This window comes from Agelaius tricolor, unplaced genomic scaffold (genome assembly GCF_023055355.1).
Source record: "Agelaius tricolor isolate 1412-34295 unplaced genomic scaffold, bAgeTri1.0.p SCAF_24, whole genome shotgun sequence".
NCBI classification, from domain to species: Eukaryota; Metazoa; Chordata; class Aves; order Passeriformes; family Icteridae; genus Agelaius; species Agelaius tricolor.
In genome coordinates, this window is record NW_027269284.1 from 8,772,046 (window position 1) to 8,791,628 (window position 19,583).

Sequence of the window (19,583 nt, forward strand, 5' to 3'; positions counted from 1 at the left end):
CTGGAGTCCGTTGATTTCTGGTTTTCAGTCTAGTTACATTTGTGTCATGGATGATTTGCTGTTGATCTGTTTTTTCCATTTGCTATCATCCATTCTTTTATTACATCCTCTACCTTGTCTCTCCACTAAAAATTGCAGTATGTTTTATTTCTTTTGAGACTAAAACCTTTCTTTGCCAGTGATAGTTCTGCAAATCTTCTGCAAATGTCTCTCAGCCCATTGTGTTCAGGAATGGTCTGACAAGAGAAAGGCTTCCTATTTGCCATGTTATGTCAAGCACTCTATATATATATATATATATATGGTTTGTTTGTTTGTTGGTTTGGTTTGGTTGTTTTTTGGGGGTTTTTTTGGTTGGTTTTTTTTGGGGTTTTTTTGGGTTTTTTTGTTTTTGTTTTTGTTTTTTTTGTGGTTTTTTTGGGTTTTTTGGGGGTGGAGGGGGAGGTAGGGAAGAAGAAAACTGAGAATGACTTTTTTTATTTACAAACCTACAAAACCTACGTTATGCTGATTCCTTGCTTGACCTAACCTCACTCTTGCAAATTGCTGGAGGTTTTTTTCCATACAAGTGGACACGATTCTGAACTCTGACATGAGTCATTGTTATTTCTACGGCTATAAATTTTTTTCTATTAACTGATAATTAAGAAAGCACCATGATTGATAGCAAACTGAGGTTGTTAATGGTCTGTCTGAACTTCCTTTCAGTGCTCTGACCTGGAATAATTCATTTGAGGAACAGGGTTAAAAACCTTCATGTCACTTGACAATTTTGCTAGTCAGACTTTAAAAAAAAAATTCTCTCAAGTTATGGATGTGGAACATAAACACTTTGAGCTCCACAATTTTTCCCAATTTTATACTAGACATTTTTCATCTGACAGTTTTTGACAGATGGAAGTGCCAGGAGAACTGTATGAGTTGCTGTATAAGGATCAAATTATTCAAATTGCATTTTTTTGTCTTAATACCTTTTTTCAGTATGATAACTGATTATTTTTATAGTGCAATAAAAATAATATAATAATCAAAAATACTGAAATAATTTACTCCATTTTAAATGGCACAGGAGACAAATACAGAATAGAAGCTAAAATTTATCTTTCAATAAGATTCCAGTTTTGGCCCAATGTTGATTGAATTCAAAGAAAGCAGGGGCAAGAAAGCAAGACTTAGAGGAAATCTTCCCCTATTGTATTCATCTTTAATATAAAATTTAAATTTATAAGAAGTAAAATTACAAGAATAAGATTTTTTTTTTCAAGTTAGTAATACCCAAAGACAGAGCTACTTTTCAGTGATTCTGAGGGTTTAATATGCATTTAATAAAAGGATGTTAGCATAGTATTTTGAAAATGTCAGTAACTAAATGCTAATCCCACTGAAATCACTGGCGTTCGTACCTGCACCAGAGCGCAAAGGTCAGGTTATACAGAATTTCTTCCAAAACTGAAATCACAGGGAAGGATTGTTTGCCTATGTTTAGTTCAAACAGAAGAATGTAAGTGGAAAGTAACTATTTTTACCTGCACATTAAGGTTCTATAAAATGTATGTTCTCCTTTTTTACATATTCCTTCTTTAGCCCTGATTCAAAATCAAGAACCTAATTTGAGGTATTTACATCTCTGTGAATTTATTTGCAGATAGTTTTGTTACACAGATGACCTCCCTGTGTGGAGAGTAAGGAGAGGCCTGTGCATTGCAGAAAAGCAGCACAATCCCTGCTCTTGAAGTTTCTATAATGCACACTTTTTCAGATTTGCTTTTTGCACAAGGGTGAATGGCATTTCTGCTGTATAAGTCCTTTTGGGACATGTATCTACTCAGCTTATAGATCCCTGAAACAAATTTTTCACGTGTATCTAAAATATAATTGCTTTTTCCCCCAGTGGACTTGGAAATTATGTGGGGCCCAAGAAGAAATAACTCATGATACTCTTTTAAAAAAATAAAAAAGATGCTATTAGGTTCTTAATAACAATGGATTCTGCTGTAACGGGATCACAGTATATGATAAGCAAGGGCAAAAGACCCTATCTTTATCAAGAACTTTTTTTCTATTTGTAAAATACATTTTTTCCTAGTCTGTAAATGCCTTGGGTATCTGAGACAACTTCAAAAACAGTGATGTTTTCCTTACTGAAAAATTACGGTTTCAAAGTAACAGAAGAAGATTTCTCTTCTAAAAAGGCATAACTTGCCTCCTGCTTTTGAAATCCTGCCATCAATATGTTTTACTGAAGAGAGTGGCAATTGCTGCAATGTCACTCCATCTCTTGACAGCCCAGACTGCACAGGATTTTTGCCTGCTTTTCACTCTTCCCTGAGACCATCCATTCCCCCCTGGCAGTACAATATGAGGGCAGGAGTTTGGACACATCAGGAGGCAGCTGAGCCTGCCCTGCCCTGCCTGACACACCAGTGGCACAGGGCAGTGTGGGGTCTCACATGAAGTCAACATTTTGCCCATTCTAGGTCTTTGGGTTTTTTGTCTGCTCAGCCCCCCTTCCAAGAAAAAGAAAAAAACAATCCAAAGAGGCAAATTATTTTACAGTCTGATACCAAGTATCACACAGGCTTTTCCCCACAGCTTTGATTTCACTTTAAGGTACTGAAAATAATGAACATAACCTTGTACAGTCACCCTGAAAGGTCTTACTGAAAAGTATTGAGCAGACTTTCAGGGAACACCAGTCATCACTTAGAGCATGCAATAGGTTTTCTTACACTTGTTTTCTCAGGATGTTGCTGAGAACAGGATGTTGCTGAGTTTTTGGGGCCTCTTAGACTAGTGAGTTGTCAGGTTATGGACTCAGTCCAAGGCAGATTTGAAGTGGAATTGAGTGTATCTTTAAAAACTGACCCATACTTCCAAATGCCTAAACTACTGTTTTCCTGCCTTTTTACATTACTTAAGTGAGCCAAATCCAAATTGCTTGGAGTACCTTGCAAGACATAAATCACAAAAAAAAATGGTTGGAGATTTTTTTTTCTCATGACTGTGTTTCTCAGATTTCATCCAATGTTGATTTTCCAAGGGGAAAAAAACCCTTAAAATATGCATAAATGACTCCTTTAAGCACATCCTAAAGATAACAAATATGGTCTGTCATTGTCATGACTTCTCTGTTTCAACACACTACAGATTATCTGATGGTTCAAGTCCCAGTTTTGTAAACAAGTCTATTTGGATACCTTACTGCTGGGACTACTTGATTGTTTTATTTTTCTTTGCTCTGATTATTTTCTTTTCTTTTGTGATAACCAGTGATAAGAAGATTATAGGAAGACTGGGGATCCCTGTGACTAAGCTTCACCGAGTCCTGCCTAAAGCTTGTGAAGATTATTTCTACAGTAATGAAGTTACCCTTGATAGAGTAGAACTTTATAATGAATTATTGAGAATAAAGACAGTTTGAAACACTGCATGAATATTTGGTCTTAAAGCTAAAAAGTACTTTTTCAAGCTAGAGGACATGTATTTCAAATAGGGACGTTTCCACAGATTTGCTTTCTGCTGCTTTGTGTTAAAAGATGATTAGTTTAAGAAGTTTATTGGGTACAAAGTATGACGTACAGTTACTGTGGACCTCAGATTTCCTATTAATGATGTGACTTCAGTTTCCCTGCAAGCAATTCCTTAGGAATCACTTGATTTATTTTGATGATATTGTGTTCTAGGTGAATTATATGCTGTTCTTTTAATTCTATAAAATAGAATTTGTATTTAAGTAGCGTCATTAAAGATTCATGGGGAAGAAATTCAATGAATCACTAAGTTGTATTTTGCAGCTGAAGCAGCTTATAGAATGCATATGTACAAATGAAAAAGTGGGGGAGTAATGCCATTTTGAAGTGTAGCATCGTGAAAACTAAAAATTCAAATAAGAAAAAAGTTCTTTTGAGCCCTTCTGCCTGAGAGAGAGCTTGTCCATGAGGAACAGCTTGTGCTGTCTGATGATTGTCTTTATGACAGATAGCCCATTATTTAGTCCCTATGGAATTACCACCACAAGACATGAAGTCTTTACCACTCTCTCCAACAGCCTAAGGACAAACCCTTAAGTTATCTCACTTTTATATCTGACAGAGGGCACAAAGTGCCTATTTTCTTGCTGGTCTTGTGATGACTTTCTCTGATCTGTGTTTCTCTGCTGATCAGCTTCCTAACTTCTTCAGGACATTTCTGTGGAAGAAATACTCTGAAGTGTTGCTAGAACCAAGTGCCCTGTTTACAGACCAGAGTGTCTTATGGCAGGCAGAGGCTGAAGTGTTACTTAATGTGATGTGCGCATTAAAATTAAAAAAAACCCCAAACAATAAAACTAGAGTCAGTAAAGCCAGCAAATAATGGAAGTGCTCAGTGCAAGCATACAAATCAATGGTACTGCATGTGCCACAGCAGCCAAGGGCTGTGCTTTTACAACGAAGTACTGGATTGTTCTCCCTAGAGATCATATTTTACAGGTCATGATACAAATTAAATAGCTCAAAGAGAGCAATAGCTGCAAGCAATTGAACCGTGGAGAAGAGAAGTTGTGGTTTAATTTTTTCAAGACCAGCTAAGCATTTACTATTGCCTGAAAAATCTCGACTTCTAAGTACTCCAAGGCTCCTCCCTGCCAACTCTCAACAATTAGAATACAAAAAGGCAGGTAGGAGCAGGCTGCTGCTGGAATAGCTCAGCCAGTAGGCAAGTCCTTCCCTGCCCATACCCAAAGGCATACAAGAAAGAGAACAGCTGAAAGTGAGCTTTTAGGCTAAGTAATAGTTGTTGAAAACGCTGGGCTGTGAATTCAGCTCTCCTGTTTTGGGCTACAGAGATCTCATGCATATCCTAAGTGGCCACACAGTGTACATGCTGACTAAATAGAATTTTCCCTGGTCAAACCTGTTACCTTTGGTATGACCTTCTTGGAATGACTGAGGATGATGAAACAGGACAGAAGAGCACATTAAACCTGGCCAGAACAACCCAAATTTTATTAATCAAAATTTAAGGTGCTTAACAAGTTGCATACTCTGTGATACAAAGTAAGCTACAAGCTTGTACAGAATTATGCACTTGCATGTCCAATGCTCCCCAAATATTTCTCACAAGAGCACACTTGTGCATCTGGCTGAAGTTAAAGGAGTTCTGACACCCAGCTGGACTAAAGACAGAGTTGCCTTAACTAGTGTTCTTCCTTGAGTGACATTCTTCTGTGACCTCAGATTTTCAGTTTCTGCATGGACAGGGAGGAAAAGAAATATATATAAATATAGAATAATAAATAAATATCTATATGTATTTATATATATATATATATTTGGATATCTCAAAGTTGGAACATGTTTACTCAGGTTGCCCCTTATAAGTTTGCCCAGGCTCAGCAATTTTGTTACAAACTGAAGCCTGCAGGTTTAATCAATATAAGTCTCAGTTTAATCAAAAAGTCTCACTTTGATTTAGATCTGGTTTATATTAAGCTAAACTAAAATGACAGAACCAGGTGTTGGGTTTGTACATGATTTTACACCATTTCAACAAAAGAGCTTAAATTTTAGATAAATGCAGACATGCTAGTTATGCCCCAAATCCATGTTATTCCTCTTCTGCTCAGTGCTCAGGTCACAGCATCTCCTGGGCAGGAATGGGGAGGGCATGGGCTGCACTGAGGCTCCCGCTGTGGCATCTCAGTATTCCAGCTTTTACTCGGGGAACAAGCCTCCGGCTCCAGGGAGGCTTTACTCTGGGGCAAGAACCCAGGTTTGATCTGCCAGCATCTGCCTCGCAAGGAGCACTTGGGCTCACCTACCCCGCACCCGGGGGCTGCTGCGCACCCCTGCCCCATCCTGCCCCGTACCCGGGGCTGCTGTGCACACCTGCCCCATCCTGCCCGCACCGGGGGCTGCTGCGCACACCTGCCTCATCCTGCCCGGGGGCTGCTGTGCACACCTGCCTCATCCTGCCCCGTATCCGAGACTGCTGCGCACACCTGCCCCATCCTGCCCGTACCCGGGGCTGCTGCGCACACCTGCCCCATCCTGCCCGCACCGGGGGCTGCTGCGCACCCCTGCCCCATCCTGCCCGTACCCGGGGCTGCTGTGCACACCTGCCCCATCCTGCCCCGTACCCGGGGGCTGCTGCGCACACCTGCCCCATCCTGCCCGCACTGGGGGCTGCTGCGCACACCTGCCCCATCCTGCCCGCACCGGGGGCTGCTGCGCACACCTGCCCCATCCTGCCCGGGGGCTGCTGCACACACCTGCCCCATCCTGCCCCGTACCCGGGGCTGCTGCGCACACCTGACCCATCCTGCCCGGGGGCTGCTGCGCACACCTGCCCCATCCTGCCCGCAGCCGGGGCTGCTGCCCGCCCCCCCCGCCTTTGTTCCGCTGGCTCCGCCTCGGCGCTGTCCCCTCCCCGCGGGGCGGGCCCGGCCCGGGGGCGGTGGGAGCGGGCTGCTGCTCCCGCCCCGCTGTCCCCTCCCCGCTGTCCCCTGCCGGCGCGGCGCTGGCTGCGCTCCGCGGCAGAGCGGGGCTGCGGGAGGAGCCGCGGGAGGAGCCGCGCTCGGCCGCTTTGTGCCGGCAGCCGCCGCAGGACGGCCGCAAAGGTAGGAGGGCTCCGGCCCCGCTCGCCGCCGCCCGCCCCGGGCAGCATCCCTGCCGAGCTCCGCGGGCGGAGAGGGAGCACGGCAGGGAAGAAGAGGGAGGGAAAGGGCTGGATCCAGAAATGGGCTTTTTCAGCCGCTGCTCCGTTGCTGCTCCCGGCAGCCCCGTGCTAGGAAAGCTGTGGGTTTACTGGGGAAAAAAAAGCTGAAAAAAATAGAAAAAAAAAAAAAAGTCTCGCTCGTTTTCTCGGCCGGGAGCAGCACATGGAAAGAGCTGGAGGGAACCCGGTTATCGGGCGGTGGCGGCCCCTGCCCGGGCTGTGGAAGGGCAGGAGCCCGGCCGAGATCCTCCGGAACGCAGCCCTCTGTCTGTCCGCCATCCCGAAACTCGCATCCCTTCCCGGGAAAGGCACCGGCCCCGCAGCCGCGCTGCTGCTTTGTACCGCTGCGAGCTTCCTTATTTTCTGCCTTGCGGGGTGGGCTGAGGTGGTCTCCCCGCAGGCTGGGCCATTTGATCTGTTTCATCATAGCCGAGAGATTGCATCATGTTACAGTCCTGGAGTCAGTCAGGGCACAGGCGAACAGAACCATCTTTCCAGATCCATCCCCTCGGCTTCCCGGGCCGACCCCCTCCTTGATTTCCTGTTGAGCTGAGGAGCAGCCTGCCATTGGAGGCTGGGGGGGACCGGGCACAGCGACGTGGTTCGATTTCTTCCACTGAGAGGTTTTTTGGAAACTCGAGTTTCTCGGTCCTACGCGCGGTATATGTCTTGTGTAGAGGGCTTAGAGGAAACTTGCCAAAGATTTAGGCGGTAGGAAAATAATGGGCGGCAAAAGAGGCAGATAAACTGCCAAAAGCAGGAGTCGCTCCATAAGCTAAAAGCTCTGGAGTGGCAGGAGGTGAGTGGGTTCAGGCAGGCATCCCTCGGCAACCCAGGTATTCACCTGCCCTAAAGGATAGTGCAGCTGAGTAAATGCACACTGAAAGGCAAGACAAGGCACATGTGAGAAACAGAGAAGCATTTAGCTCATTTCCTCTCTGGAGGATCTCCTTTATGATCATTTTGATGCAAACACTTGGTGTGCCTGTGCCTGTTCTGTTTATTGTATTACTGAAGTTTGCGGCTGAGGTCCAACTATGAAATGATAAATCTCAAAAGCAGAGAGATCCAATTAAATCATGTACTTCAGTCTAAGGCTTCTTAAGGCGACAGATTCTGCTGTCCTTTGTGCAGCTCTTTGTTTTGTTCCATAGGGGAAAAAAATGTTGTGGCAGGGCTTGGTTCAGTTCTCAGAGGTATCCATAACAATTAATGATTATTCCATAACTAGTGTCTCGCCCTTGCAGGTGCTCTGCTACTGTTTGCTCCGAGTGTTACAGGGCCACTCTTTTCCTTTCATGAAAATCATAGTATTGTGAACCTTTTTTTGTGTGCCTTTCTGAGAATGGTCGGTGCAGGGGCACAAGGGAGCAGCTTGGCAGCCAGATGGATCAATCCATCAGTGCTCTCGGATATGGGCGCCTGGTGCCTTTCCGTCATCCCTTATGCCTCCTGGTGGTTTCCATGGGAAGAACTGCACAATTACTTTCTTGTTTTGAACGAACCATTTTTCCTTTTAGAACTGGTGTAAAAGAAGAGCAAATGCTACATGAGAGCAAGAGGGAGAGTATCCCGTCTTTCTGGGGCTATAGGGCCCCACATGGGTTTAAGAAGAATTTGAAATGGATTTGAAAAAGAAGGATCTACAGTTTTCTTTGTGTGTTAGCCAGTGATTGCAGTGACAAGCCGGCAAACAGAACAATGAGCAGATACTCACTGCCTTTGGTGATATGTGGCACTGTTTGGTGTTTCCTAGGAAATTTGTCATCAAAAGTCAAAGTGTTATATTGTGTTCCTGTGGCTTGGGTAGATTTTTAGTTGAAGGGATTTGGAAGGTCTGTGGGGTTAAATCTGAAGTATTGAAGCAGTGCCAACGAGGACAGTGTAAAATGCAAGACTTCAATAGATCAACCACTTACATAATTTCAAAATTTTACAATCTTAGTGAAGGATGATTTTCCTTTTTCTCTCCTGAAGTTCTCAGAGTTGAAGAGATACTGTCTGACACATAAAACCCAAAAGCAAATATTGAAGTCTCAGTGGGACAGACTGTGTTTGGTACATGTATGACAAATTCCTTACAGTGGTGCAAAGACAACTTGCTGTAAGACCAGGAATTGTATTGCCCTGCTGCTTGCTGCAGTCTCCCTTGTGACACTGCCTCAGGACAAAGAGCCAGCGGTTCAGGGCTGGTTGATGCTATCTGGAGTCGACTGATTTAATTTCCATGCATTTTCAAAAGTTTTGTGTCTGATAGGTCAGTCAGGGGGAGTGTGGTATCCAGGAGCCCTCCTGGTTAACTGCTTTGTTCAAAGCTGTGCTCTTTGTTTCCTGAGGAGGGGTTGAGGAGGAAGAGGAGGAGGAGGAAGAGATGTACTTTATATTCATTTGCAGATCTCCAGCTGAGGTGGGAGGGTGGGATGCAAAGACTTGCACCTCCAAACTCCTGTATAGCTTAGTCTACTCTGTTCTGTTATGGGTTAGTCATAGTAAAGCATACTGTGGCAATTTTCCAAAAAAATTATGCATCCCTTCCAGCTGTGCAGTTCAACTGGTTTTAGGTGTGAATGACACCTAGCTACTGGTATGGTTCTAACTTCCCTTACTCATCACTTCATTGACAAATAGTGTTTCATCTGGTGTAGAAACTGTCTGGGCTGGGCAGGTGACTGGGTTACACACTCAGTATGTGTTATTCCAGATCACTATACTTCTAATGTAAAGTGTTTTTAGGCTCACAGTTGAACTCCTAATAGTCAAACCCATCAAGATTAATAGAAATGTTCAAGTCAGCCTGAGGACTGCAGGTACTGTGAACTCTGAGCTTTCAGTGAAGGACTGAAAAAAACAGATCTTGAATGTACTCCTCCATCTGTAAGGGTTGTCTAGGAGGGATTAGTTTTAGGAATTAGTTTTCCTACTATGAAGCACCCCAAGCTGACCTTAGAGCAATTTAAGTTTCCAAGACCATACCAGGTGTCTTTTTGGGGAGTGTCTGCATGGAGCCATACCAGAGCAGTCTGTCAGCACAGAATGAGCAGGTAGGAATGCATGTGGCTGCAGTGGCACAGGGATGAGCCTGAGCTCAGAGTGCAGGGGTTGCACCAGCACAGCTGTCTCACTGCACCAACCTGTCCATGCACACATGAAGGTCTGCCTTTTGTAGTGCATCACTGCTCTAAAACATTTTGTGTCTATTCAATTGCTCTTTCTCTACTATCTGATTATCTTTAGGGCCCCTCCAAACCCAAACTATTCTATGATACTCTGTGATCAGAAGTTAATTCTTGACTCTCCAGGTCATGAAAGACATGCTGCTGTGAGTAATGTTAATGAATAATGTTGCAGGCACATAGCTTGGGTATGTGCAGTGGGGGATATCTCATAGCAGGTAACAGTCTTTTGGGACATCATCTCTATTTTCCAGAGATATGGCAAGTAATTAAAACCTGAATGGCAAAACTGCCATCGGTTTCCCCTTTGCCATCCTAGCAAAAAGTCAGCAATGGCTCAGTGTGCATAGAAAGGTTTGACTGCCAAAGGTGCTGAGCACCCTTAACACAGCAATGCCCAAATGAGCTGCTGGTGGTTACCTCTCCAAGTATGCCTTGGAGAATACAGGAGGCTGTGGAAAGGATAAATCAATAGCTCTTTTATATTTTGCCAGTGTTCATCAAGAAATCTAGGAAAGAAACTCCTAAGAGGATTTTTTTAATCAGCTGGATCTTGTATAGATACTGCTCTTTACATGTATTGGTATTTTAAAAATCGATTGTGTATGTTTGGCAGTAAAAGGAGCAAACTGATAGACGTGTCTTTTCTAAATCTCTTTCTTAAACTGGAACAGGAAAAAAAAAATCAATGTATTATTCCTTTTATGGTGACATAGTGGTGGGATTTTTTTAACTATCTAGGGGATGCCTGCTGCCAAGATCTCTCTGCCATTATGTAGTTTTGAGCTGAGTGATAAAGACTCTTTCTCTAAGACAGATGTTCGTAATGGCCTTACTGTGCCAAAATCTTTGTGAGTACAAAATGCTGTATAAAAATATTTCCATCCATTAATGGTGAGTGCCAGAAAAGAGTACACAAGTGGTTTCAAATTTAATCTGTAATGTAGCTGATGTCTCAAAGATAACAACATCTTACCCCCAAGAAATCCAACACTGTATGTGAGGTAATTGCTATGACTTACACTGAATATATATAATTCATTAGGGGACTGTCATTATATCATGCTTGTGAATTCCCCAAAGTCTCTTATCAGTGTCCTCATGACATCTCAACATCTATGGAAAAGATGATTTTGGTGTCCCACTTGAGTGGCTGATGCTCTGGCTTGCCAGTAGCCACTTCCAGTGAGCATGCTTGCCTTGTTCATTTAAAATGAATAGACTTTGAGAAAGGAGCTTAGTTCATATATTCACATCATCAGAGATAGCACTCTCTCACAGGGAATATGTAGTGGTATGTTATCTCAGTCTTGCAGAAGAGCAAATAGTAAAAGCTCTTTTATGTGCAGCTTTCATGCTAAACTACTCTGCACTGTCTTCAAAGTATAAATGCTCAATATTTGGCCAGTTGCTGTGGATAGATTTTTTTTTTTTTTTTTTTTGGTCCAAATAATGATCTTTAAGTATGTCTTGGAAACTTATCTGGTCTTTCATGGGTTACACATGCTTATGGCATTCCTGTTAGAAACTGGAAGAGAGGAGAAGGCAAGGTAAGGACGGAATTTCCCTGTTATTAGCAATTAGCGGATCCAGATTTTATTCTCCTGTACCATTTTTTGCCAGGAGCAGCTGCAAAGGGAGAATTACACTGTGACCTTCACAGCACTTCCTAGTGCCATCATCAATCAGATCTGGCAGGAGCTTTATCACATCTATCAGTGTGGCTCATAAGCCACATGCTGTCTAGTCTGGGGGGAAAAACAAACAAACAATGGGAGCTACTGTAGGGTTTGTTTAAAATAAAACAGCCAGGAGTGAGCTTTTCCCATATGTGCCAGCTTTGTAGGCAGATTTCTGTTTTTGCCTGTGCTTTTGGGCTGATTAATAAAAGATGATGGTTGTAAAGCAGTGGAAGAGATTTTCACTACATTTCAATGGCACTGGCAACTCATTCACAAGTATGTAAATTGCAGCTTCAACATTTCTCAGGCAATGCTCTTCAGTCCCATTCTAACCCTCAGCATTATTTTTACTAAGGCATTTATGCAGTTAGATTAATTCAGGTGTTTTCTACACAGGTAAATGTTACAGAATAAATAAGTGTTTTCAGACCTCTCTGATTCTTATATGAAATAACAAAGCTTTCTCAGATTAAGTGGTTTGCTATTTTTTTTTTTTTTTGGTAGGATCATGTGTGCCTTTGTGGGCTACTCTAGGTCTCTTCCAGAGGCAAGTTCATAATGTAGCAGCCAAGGGCAGCTGATCAGTTGCAGCATCTCCCTTTTCAGCATGCAAAACATTTTTAACATCTTGTAAATGGCTGGTTTGTTCTCTGCTTGGTTGGTTGGTTTCCCCTATTTACCTTGGTCTGATTATGGAGTTTTACTAAAATTTAAAACATTTTGTGTTCTTACAATTTTTCATTGTTACACCAAGTTCATTGCTGTTTTCAAATTCCTTTGCTCTCCTTTTCTTGCTATCTGCACTAGATAAAACTTTCTTGCTTTCCTTGCCTGTGCTCAATACAGTGACAGGTTGTCACCTCATGCCTGACTTGCTGGCAGGCACAGTCCTTGCTGACAGGGAGATGGGAGAGCAAGAAGCAATGGGGACAGGCAGAATTGCTACTGTATGTGGAATTCTAGCTGCCTTCATGGTGGTGATATGTTTGTATGGGATATATACAAATGAAGATGTACATGTATATAGATAAATAAAGATGTGTAGGTGATATGTTAGAGCTGCCTTTGTCACACAGGTTTTTTGAGAAAAAAGGCTAATAGATAAATAAATGTACTGTTATACTTTTGAATAAAAGATTAAGGCCTTGAGCTTCAAACTGCTAGTGTTAATGGCCAACAGCAGGGTGTGATCTATAATTTCTGGGGTTTTTAACCAGCCAGTTCTTGGCAGAAGCCATCTTGGTACCAGATCTGGGCAAGGAAGTTTGAAATGCCATATGAAATGAGCAGGTGCAAGGAAAAGGCACATAAAATGTGAAATACACTTAGCAAAAGGTTATCTATTCTGTCAGGAAAAAAGAAGTCACGTGAACTGGCTAGCTGGTTATGGAAATAATTACTTTTGTGTTTTTCCTCAGTGTGTGCTGTGTCATTTTGACAGGTTTTATAGCCCCAGCTGCTGCACTGGGCAGGGCAGTGGCTGCAGTGCTCGGTCCCTGCCCCACAGACCAGCAAACCTGAGGGGCAAGGAGCCTGCCCAAAACTGTACTGCCTGTTCTCCATCTTCTGGTTCCTGCAGCCAGGCACCATGCACAAACACTTGGTAGAGAGGTTTGAGGAGTCCACAGCCATGAGCAGTCCCATTTCTGCAGCAGGATGAGGAGGAGAGGGAAAGCTGCCCGCAGGACTTGGTCTGAGATGCTGAGTCCTGTGTCTGGGGGCTCCTGCTTCAGGAGGATGCAGCAAACCAGCTGCAGGTCAGGCCAAACAAAAAGACATGGTTTCAACCCTGAAACCATGGAGTTGAAAACAGGACAGATCATGCAAAAGGCAGAGGGATGAGTTAAGGAGCAGGGCTGCTCAATGTCACCATGGCAGTGGTGGTTGGGAGCTGAGCTGCAGAGGGGCCACTCTGATGCTGCTGCATCTCAGCATAGATCAAACAGAAGGAAATTGCCCCTTGGAGAGTGGGGTTTATTCATGTAATGCAGCCCATGCTAGGGAATGGAGTGAAATACTGGATTTGTCACTGGCTGTAAGAGATCAGGCTGAAGAAAGTAAATACCTGAAAATGTTAGGAAGCTCAGTGATTCTAAGCTCTCTTAATACACACATTATCAAAAGAATACCTGTTGGAAAATGAAAAGATCTGGTTCTTGGAAGGGGAAAAAAGGTATTCAGACTGAAGAACTTCTGAGAATATTCAGAACTCTTCTCCTTGCCTGAGCCCTGTGTCTGCACCATGTGTTTGTCATTAGCACCATGAACAGCTGAGAGTCTCCTTAGAGGGGCAATGATGGGTGCATGGTGCGTCCTTCAGGAAGAACCAGGAGAGCTGAGAGGAGATGAGGGGCTAGGTCAGGCCACAGCATTTTGTTTTGAGCTTAACAGGAATGAAATCCACCCTGAAGAGTCTTGGGGAAAATTCTGGATGAGGGCCAGTATGAATAATGCTGAGTGCAGATGGGTGGGACCCCACCTGGTTACAAAAACAATCCCATTTCCAAGGTTAGCTATTTCTGCTGAAAAAAGGGATATTTAACAAGTAAGGTTTCACTTAAAAGGAAAAAAAAAACAGTTGAGACCTTAAAAAAACAAACCGAAGTCAAAATATCTGAAAGTCTCTCACTTCAGAAATTAATGAAAACAAGCCCCCAAACATGCAGACAGCTGAAAGCACACACCAAAAACCTCAGATAAACAAAACAAGTGTCCTCTGGGGAAAGGAAGAGTTGTTCCCTCTCTGGGAAAATTTGCCTGTTCCTGTGGCTTGTGAACTTTTCATCTTCTCTGGGACTTTCTGCTGTCCTTGGTTTGCTTTTTTCAGCTTCTTGGTCTTCTTTCCCTGGAGCCTAGAAAAGTGTTTATGCAAGCACTGGACTTTAAGTAAATGAATGACGAGTGCTGTTCCTCAGGGCTTGGTTTTGGGAGCAGTCTTGTTTAACTTTTTGTCAGTGACAAGGGCAGTGGGATTGAGTGCAGCTCAGCATGCTCTAGCCTCTACCCCTGCAGCTTGTGGCCACCAAGACACCCTCACCTTGTGACAGCCACATCCTGAGCATTATTCCAGAGCTAATCTGGAGCAAACTGTATTCAACAAGCGCCAAAAATGCAACAGTTAATTGTAGTCTGACTCAAGTTTCCATTAGTCTCCACTTGACTACTGTTCCTGTCTGAGTGAGCCTCACAGCCTCTCAACACAGCAATTTCCTTCGCATCCCTTTGGATCTTCCTCTTTATTGTTGTTTGCAAAACACTGAGTCTCGATTTTGAATATGTGGAAAATCTTGCTGAGAGCTGTCCCCCCTTTGACCTCATTCTGTTCAGATCTCTCATTTTTCTGTCTTCCTGCCTATAGTCCAACTATGTAACTTTTAAAAGTGGTCTGAGTGTAAAAAATAAGTTGCAGTGAAGGCTTGTCTGTAAACAGTAGCTGTCTCTACAACCCAAGGGCTAGTAGAGGTGTGTGGAAAGCCCAAATGACTGACTGTCCCAAAGAAGTGACTAAAATAATAATTAGATTCAGAGGAAAGCAAAAGTTGCCTCGAAGAGGTATGATGTGTGGAGATTTCTAGACTTCCTCAACCCTTTTTAAATCCTTCAAAAATTTTTTTTTTCTACCACAATAACATCTTTTAAAGCATTATGGAACTAGCTCTGCTGTTCTTGCACTTGGGATTCCAGTCTGGTTTATGGTCAGCACACCCACAGGCTCTAGGATATAAGTGCAAACTCAGATTGCCCTGAAGTTTATTGTACTTTATGGGAGCAAAGGGTGAAATCCATCTTCAAGATTTGGGGTCATTTTTTCATTTTCTAGGTTTCTTGACAAACCAACTCTTACAAACAACCCAGCTGTTCTGGGGTTTTCTACCAGCTTTAAAGAAAAACAACCAAATAAAGGAAAAGTACTCTGGCAAATAGGGATCAAAGCTTAGCTTGGTTTGAGTGTGCTTTAAGTAGTCTCAGTCTTTGCACTGACACCAGTTAAGTTCTTCTGCTTCAGGGAGGTAACTTGGAAGCAGCACTTGTGAGCGAGTCCAGGCCTTTCCCTGCACATTGCTGTAGGGAAGGGCTGTTTCCTGCTAAGGTCTGAGTGTTTCCCTCTGTGAGATAGGATCTGAACAACCCAGAGCAAGACCTACATGTAAATAATGTGAAAATAGAGATGCATGAAACAATGCTGCTTTCCAAGGTGTGATTGATGAGCAGTTCTTGGCCGGGAGGCATCACTTGGATGGCCCATCCTTGGCCAGGAGCAAAGGAGACAGCACAGAAGGAATGTGCCCTTTCCCAAGCTGTAGTTGGAGCCATGTGGAGAGAGCAAAAGAAGCAAGGCCCTTCTAGCAAGTGCCATCAGTGACTTATAAAGCACTTGGTACCTTAGAGCAGCTCTTTATATGTTAATAACTCATTAAAATCTAATGACTTCATGAAATTGGACAGTAGGAACTGGAAATGGCAGATGTTCAGGGTGCAAAGGGAAGGGAGAGAAGCATGTAAGAATCCTTCAGCATCTTTTCCATTTCTTTGTGTTGCCACCCCTGCTTTTTAAGCATAATAAAATTGTAAGGGTTTTGGTGCACTGGTCACCTCTCATCAGCCCTGCTAGTGCCTCAGCACTCCTGAGGTTTCAGTACAAACCCACAATCTTCTCTAATGAAGTGCAAGGAAGGGAGAGAAGCATGTAAGAATCCTTCAGCATCTTTTCCATTTATTTGTGTTGCCACCCCTGCTTTTTAAGCTTTCTTTTTAACTCTTGCAATGCTAATGAGTTCAGGAACACTCCTAAATTCTGGGATAAACAAGCTTTTATCTACTTTACCTGGAAACCTTTCTGACATTAGTGCCAGGTGTTACATCCCTAAGACCTTTTGTCACTCCTAAATTCTGGGATAAACAAGCTTTTACCTACTTCACCTGGGAACCTTTCTGACATAATGCCAGGTGTTACATCCCTAAGACCTTTTGCCACAGCACCTTTGAACTGTGCTTTGCAGGGGTTACCTCACCTGCCCCTTGTGCCATGCAGCCTGCAGCAAACATCTCACCTGATGTTTTACACTGTTGGCATGAGTGGTGCCACTCAATGCTCTGCTCTTTGCTATTGAAATTACAGCCTGTGCCCTTCTCCCAGTGAGCCTGCAGAGAAAAGCTGTGCAGGCTTTCTCACTGACTTGGGACATGCTGAGACCTCCACATGTGCCTGCACTTCTCTTTGATTGCCTTCTCCAGGGTCAGCTGTAAGAGCTGACCAGCCTGGATCAATTCAGTTCGTGCCAAGATAATCCTTGCCCTGTTCAGTTCAGCTGCATGCAGAACAAAAAGTACGTGTATAAATCCAGAGGGCTCTTACCAGCTCTAGGATGGGTGGAATGAGGCATGGCTCTGTGTGTACCATAGCACTTCATGGGGCTGCTTTGTTTTAATCAGGCATAAAGAGCATTTTTGTATAGTTCAGTAATATAAAAGTAATATTGAGCAACTGCACCTTGTGATGAGAGTTGCCAGGGTGTAACTACATAAAAGCAGACAAAGGGCATGGCAAGAAGGTTTTTGCTTGGATTGAAGAAATTGTTATTAGAGGCATAATTCTCCAAAATTGTGGTTGTTGGACCATCTGAAGTAAGCCTGCCTAGGAAAATGTTTAACTCCTTTTGCCACTGTTTCTTTATTAAAGTGAGAATTTCTTCCTGGTGAGATTTTTGTAAGGAGGAAACTTCACATACACCAGTGAAGTTGTCCAAAGCAGAAGGGAAAATGCCATTTCAAACTGTTAAGTACAGAATTAATAAAGGCCACCTGGAAAAATAAATGTTCATTGGTTGCTGATTTCACATGTAAAGTGCATTTTCTTCTGGAATTATTATTTATACTGTAGTAAACCCAATACAGAATTAAATCATTTTATTCAGTTTTTAATTTGGCATTATAACCGGCTGATGCCTCTTCCTTCCTGTGCTTCAGAATTAACATTCTTGTCTAAAATAACTCTTTGTCTGCCTGGAGGCAAGTGAATTTCTGTCATTGACTAATACCAGAAACTTCAGGGACTTGGGACCCTAATACTGGGACTGCTGGGAAACACTGAACACCAGCAGAGTGGCCTTTGAGTGTAGAGAATTGAGAATTTTCATTGTCTGCTGCCATTATCTTGTTTTACATTCTGCTTGTCTGCCAGCTTGTTGCTAGTAAAAGATTACTAGAATCTGGGCTTTTGAAAATCCCATTATTTTCCTTTCTTTATCTGATCACACCATGGAATTATGTCACTGAATTAAAATTCTGAGAGTGGTAGACTTTGTGTCCTGGATGATTAAACATTTTGTCAGCATGAAGTTGCATGGTTTCTAATTTAAGGATCAGAGGGCTGCATCCCTTCTGCTCAGTGTGAGGGCTAAGAAATAGCATTACCAACCTAGCAAAACAGCTGCAAAATGTGTATTAAGACTGGCAAGTGGATTCGTTGGGGTACTTTCCTGTTGTCCTAGCTTCTTTGTCTTCCCAGATGGTTTTTTCCTACCTTCTTCATGCCTGAATCATTTTCAGAATCTCTCAAAGCAAGAACTGTATATTCTGGATAAAAAATGTGCCACTGCTCTTTTGCCATATAGTCATTAATATTATATTATATATTATAGTTATTATAGGATTTTTTACTTGTTAGGTCAGATTGGTGTCATTTTCCAGATTAAAAATAGTCACTTCTGAAGGGAAGATATAGAATGATGTATTGATTGTGACTGATAGCTGCTTTTCCAAATGATCACCTATCAGCATCTACTCATACAGGGCACTTAGCAACATAGAATGACTTTAATCTAACTGCAGGCCCAAAGATGGCAATATATCTGCTGGACTTGAAAAACATTAAACTGGTTTGTCTGCACACTTCACTTGAAAATATCCCACCCCAAAACAACCATATTAGTTATTGTTTATGCTTATGTTTGTTATTAAGCAGCAATCTGCCCCACACTGGAGGTATTTTGGGTCCACATCTGAATGGTACCCTATCCTCTATATATGACTTTTGCCATCCTTTTTATTAGCCTTGCCTTGCTCTTTGATTGAATACCTGTGTCTGTTGTTAATTTTCATTTGTGATGAGTTTCGGATAGGGTCGGCATCCTGACAAATTGCTTTAGAAGACAAATGGTGAGCAAGTGTCCCCATTGTAAGAAATGAGACCAAGGTGCTCCATCATGGAGATTTTCAGTCCCTCAATACAGAATGTTGCTGATGGGAACTTGTTTGGGTCTCCTTTCTTATCAGAAGACCATGGGTAGAAGTTATGTACGGGATTTAATTTCAGACTACTTGCAATCGCTGTCCCTCAAATACAGAATGCAACTTGACATGTGCAACCAAAGGTAAAGTGAAACAGAACACAACCAACTTAGAATTTTATTTCATAAAAATATATAAAATCATCAATTTTATATCACTGATTAAAGATATGAATGATTGCAAATAGTTATAAAATTTGTGAAATAAGATGCTTATCTAAATCAGTTGTAGAAGAGCAGTAGTGGGATCCAGAGGGGTACTAAAGGGATATTTAACTGCATTATTCAGTGTACTCTGGGGCTGGAACTAAATTGCTACAGCTGAACTGGCATTGGTAGGTTCGGAAAAGCAAAGGTACTGAGTGTACTGCAAGCCCTGCTTATCTGTGGGACTTGTGGGAATAGGCTTGCTGTTTGTTAAAACCATTTTCACTGTGTTTGTGGTGGCCTGTCACATTTGCTGTTCTTGATAGATGGGTGTCAGCTATGAGCCAAAAGTGCTTTCTTTCCATCCTCCCTTTTCTTAGGACAGTGGGATGAAATCTTTCATTTATACATCACATCTGTTAAGTTTTTCATGTTTTGAGACATGGAGAAAAAGACCATGATGAGTCTGTGACAGGAGAAAGCCAAAGTTAAAGTAGAATGAGAATGTATTTTTATGAAGTTATGTTGCATTTACCAATTGTGAAGATTAGCATTTGTAAATGTGCTTCTTAGCTGAGGATAAACAGTTTGTTTTA

At 42.6% G+C, this 19,583-nt stretch overlaps 1 protein-coding gene across 2 annotated transcripts in view; it reads left to right on the top strand.

Annotated features, from left to right (window-relative positions):
• The first annotated feature begins 6,430 nt into the window (after nt 1-6,430).
• The window catches only part of AFAP1 (actin filament associated protein 1), a 111,601-nt gene continuing 98,448 nt past the window's right edge, over nt 6,431-19,583 (top strand). The window contains exon 1 of one of the 2 annotated variants that reach the window (XM_071447209.1): nt 6,431-6,598. The gene's annotated coding sequence lies outside the window, so the exon portion shown is untranslated. The remainder of the gene's footprint in view (nt 6,599-19,583) is intronic. The other variant, XM_071447210.1, reaches the window with a different exon arrangement.